Source organism: Psammomys obesus, unplaced genomic scaffold (genome assembly GCF_907164565.1).
Source record: "Psammomys obesus unplaced genomic scaffold, mPsaObe1.curated_primary_1811, whole genome shotgun sequence".
Classification (NCBI taxonomy): Eukaryota; Metazoa; Chordata; class Mammalia; order Rodentia; family Muridae; genus Psammomys; species Psammomys obesus.
Window position 1 is genome coordinate 1,595,105 of NW_026592776.1, and position 4,674 is coordinate 1,599,778.

The following is a 4,674-nucleotide window of genomic DNA, read 5'->3' on the forward strand; positions in this document are numbered from 1 at the left end:
AAGAAGAAGAAGAAGAAGAAGAAGAAGAAGAAGAAGAAGAAGAAGAAAAGAAACAGACACACCTAAGAGGAGTAGACAGCTGCAAATAATCAAACTCAGGGCTGAAATCAATAAACTAGAAACAAAGAGACCAATTCAAAGAATCAATGAAACCAAGAGCTGGTTCTTTGAGAAAATCAACAAGATAGACAAACTCTTAGCCAAACTAACTAAAAGGCTGAGAGACACTATCCAAATCAACAAAATAAATGAAAAGGGGAACATAATGACAGGCACTGAGGAAATTCAAAGAATCATTAGGTCTTACTACAAAAGCCTATAAGCCACAAAATTTGAAAATGTAAACGAAATGGACAATTTTCTTGATCAATCCACTTAAGAAAGCTGAATAAAGACCAGGTAAAACAATTAAATAGTCCTATATCCCCTAAGGAAATAGATGCTGTCATCAAAAGTCTCCCATCCAAAAAAAGGCCAGGGTGAGATGGTTTCAGCACAGAATTCTACCAGATATTCAAAGAATACTCTTCAAACTACACCAATACTCTTCAAACTATTCCACAAAATAGAAACAGAAGGAACACTACCAAATTCATTCTATGAAGCCACAGTCACCTTGATACCTAAACCTCACAAAGACCCAACAAAGGAAGAGAATTTCAGGCCAATCTCCCTTATGAACATCGATGCAAAAATAGTCAACAAAATACTCGCAAACCAAATCCAAGAACACAGCAAAGATATCATCCACTATGACCAAGTAGGCTTCATCCCAGGTATGCCAGGGTGGTTCAATATATGAAAACCCATCAATGTGATCCACCATATAAACAAACTAAAAGAAAAAAAAAAACACATGATAATCTCCTTAGATGCTGAAAAAGCATTTGACAAAATCCAACATCCATTCATGCTTAAAGTACTGGAGAGATCAGGGATACAAGGCACATACCTAAACATAGTAAAGGCAGTATACAACAAGTCTATAGAAAACATCAAACTAAATGGAGAGAAACTTAAAGCATTCCCACTGAAATCAGGACATGGCAAGGCTGTCCACTTTCTCCATATCTCTTCACCATAGTGCTGGAAGTCCTTGCTAGAGCAATAAGACAGTTGAAGGAGATCAAGGGGATACAGATGGGAAAGGAAGAAGTCAAAGTATCACTGTTTGCAGATGATATGATAGTATACCCGAGTGACCCTAAAAATTCTACCAGGGAACTCCTACAGCTGATTAACACCTTCAGCAAAGTGGCTGGATACAAAATTAACTCAAAAAAAAAATCAGTAGCCCTCCTGTATACAAAAGACAAAAAGGGTGAGAAAGAAATTAGGTAGACAACACCCTTCACAATAGCCACAAAGGACATAAAGTACCTTGGTGTGAACCTAACCAAACAAGTCAAAGACTTGTATGAAAAAAATTTCCAGTCTCTGAAGAAAGAATTAGAAGATATCAGAAGATGGAAAGATCTCCCATGCTCATGGCTTGGCAGGATTAATATAGTAAAAATGGCCATCTTACCAAAAGCAATCTACAGATTCAATGCAATTCCCTTCAAATTGTGAACACAATTCTTTACAGACCCTGAAAGAAAAATTCTCACCTTCATATGGAACAACAAGAAACCCAGAATTGCTAAAACAATTCTCTACAGTAAAAGATCTTCAGGAGGTATCTCCATCCCTGATCTCAAGCTGTACTATAGAGCAACAATACTAAAAATGGCATGGTACTGGCATAGAAACAGACTGATGGATCAATGGAATTGAATAGAAGACTCTGACATAAATCCACACACTTATGGACACCTGATTTTTGAAAAAGATGCCAAATCCATTCAATGGAAAAAAGACAGCATCTTCAATAAATGGTGCTGGTCTAACTGGAAGTCTACATGTAGAAAAATGCAAATAGATCCATACTTATCACCCTGTACAAAACTAAAGTCCAAGTTCATCAAAGACGTCATCATAAAACCAGACACACTAAAGCACATAGAAGAAAAAGTGGGGAAGAACCTTGAACTCATTGGTAGAGGAGACAACTTCCTAAACAGAACACCAACAGCACAGGTTCTAAGAGCAACAATCAATAAATGGAACCTCATGAAACTGAAAAGCTTCTGTAAAGCAAATGGCACTGTCCTCAGAATAAAACGGCAGCCTACAGATTGGGAAAGAAACTTCACCAACCCTATATCTGACAGAGGGCTAATATCCAGTATATATAAAGAACTAAAGAAGTTGAAAAGCAACAAATCAAGTAATCCAATTAAAAAATGGTGTACAGAGCTAAACAGAGAATTCTCAAGAGAGGAATATTGAATGGCAGTGAAACACTTAAATGTTCAACGTGTAGTCATCAGGGAAATGCAAATCAAAACGACCCTATGATTTCACCTTACACCCATCAGAATGGCTACGATCAAAAACTCAAGAGACAACACATGCTGGAAAGGTTGTGGAGAAAGGCAAACCCTCCTCCACTGCTGATGGGAATGTAAACTTGTACAACCACTCTGGAAAGCAATCTGGCGCTTTCTCAGGCAACTAGGAATAGTGCTTCCTCAAGATCCAGCTATACCACTCCTAGGCATATATCCAAAAGATTCTCAAGTACACAATAATGACATTTGCTCAACCATGTTTGTAGCAGCTTTATTTGTAATAGCCAGAAGCTAGAAACAGCCCAGATGCCCCTCAGTGGAGGAATGGATGCACAAATTGTGGTATATCTATACAATGGAATATTACTCAGCAATAAAAAACAAGGAAATCATGAAATTTGCAGGTAAATGGTGGGATCTGGAAAAGATCATCCTGAGTGAGCTATCCCAGAAGCAGAAAGACACACACGATATATACTCACTCATATAGACATATAATATAGGATAAACCTACTAAAATCTGTACACCTAAAGAAACTAATCAAGAGGGAGGACTCTTGCTAAAATGCTCAATTCTATCCAGAAAGGCAAAGAGGATGGACATCAGAAGAAAGAGAAAAGAGTGAACAAGTCAGGAGCCTGACACAGAGGACCTCTGAAAAGCTCTGCCCTGCAGATTATCAAAGCAGATGCTGAGACTTATGGGCAACCTTTGGGCAGAGTGCAGTGAATCTTAGGAAAGAAGTAGGAAAGAGTAAGATCTGGAGAGGACAGGAACTCCACAAGGAGAGCAACAGAACCAAAAAATCTAAGCACAGGGGTCTTTCCTGAGACTGATACTCCAACCAAGGACTATACATGGAGATGACCTAAGACCCCTGCACAGATGTAGTCCATGGAAGTTCAGTATCCAAGTGGGTTCCATTGTAATTGGAACAGGGACTGTCTCTGACATGAACTGATTGGCCTGCTCTTTAATTACCTCCCTCTGAGGGGGAAGCAGCATTACCAGGCCACAGAAGAAGACAATGCAGCCACTGCTGATGAGACCTAATTGAGACTAGGATCAGAAGGAAGGAAAAGAAGTCCTCCCCTATCAGTGGACTTGGGGAGGGGCATGTATACAGAGGGTGGAGGAAGAGAGGGATTGGGATGGGAGGAGGGAGAGAACCACAAAGTGAATAAAGTGTAATTAATAAAGAAAAAAAAAGCCACAAAGGACATAAAGTACCTTGGTGTGACCCTAACTAAGCAAGTCAAAGTCTTGTATGAAAAAGAAAATTAAGTCTCTGAAGAAAGAATTAGAAGAAGATATCAGAAGATGGAAAGATCTCCCATGCTCATGGCCTGGCAGGATTAACACAGTAAAAATGGCCATCTTACCAAAAGCAATCTACAGATTCAATGCAATTCCCATCAAATTACCAACACAATTCTTTACAGATCTTGAAATAAAAAATGTCTGCTTCATATGGAATAACAAGAAACCCAGAATTGCTAAAACAATCCTCTACAATAAAAGATCTTCTGGAGGTATCTCCATCCCTGATCTCAAGCTGTACTATAGAACAACAGTTATAAAAAAACTGCATGGTACTGGCATAAAAACAGAATGGTGGATCAATGGAATCGAACAGAAGACCCTGAAATAAATCCACACACTTATGGACACCTGATTTTTGACAAAGATACCAAATCCATTCAATGGAAAAAAGACAACATCTTCAACAAATGGTACTGATCTAACTGGATGTCTACATGTAGAAAAATGCAAAGAGATCCATATTTATCACCCCCCACAAAACTAAAGTCCAAGTGGATCAAAGACCTCAATATAAAACCAGACAAACTAAACCTGTTAGAAGAAAAAGTGGGGAAGAGCCTTGAACTCATTGGCACAGGAGACAACTTCCTGAACAGAACACCAATAGCACAGGTTCTAAGATCAACAATCAATAAATGGGACCTCATGAAACTGAAAAGCTTCTGTAAAGCAAAGGACACTATTGTCAGAACAAAATGACAGCCTACAGACTGGGAAAGCATCTTCACCAACCCTATATCTGACAGAGGGCTAATATCCAATATATATAAAGGAAAAATATTTGAAGCCTGCATACTTTGCCTAAATCAATCAAATTACTCTAAGTTAGAATTTCTCAGCTGCAGCACTGGTGATATTCTGGGCCTAAACGTCTGCTCTGCTCTGCTGTCCTATAGATTGTTGGATAGGTAGCTGCATCCCCCCTAGAAGACACAAGTACTCCTGCCCCACAAGTCT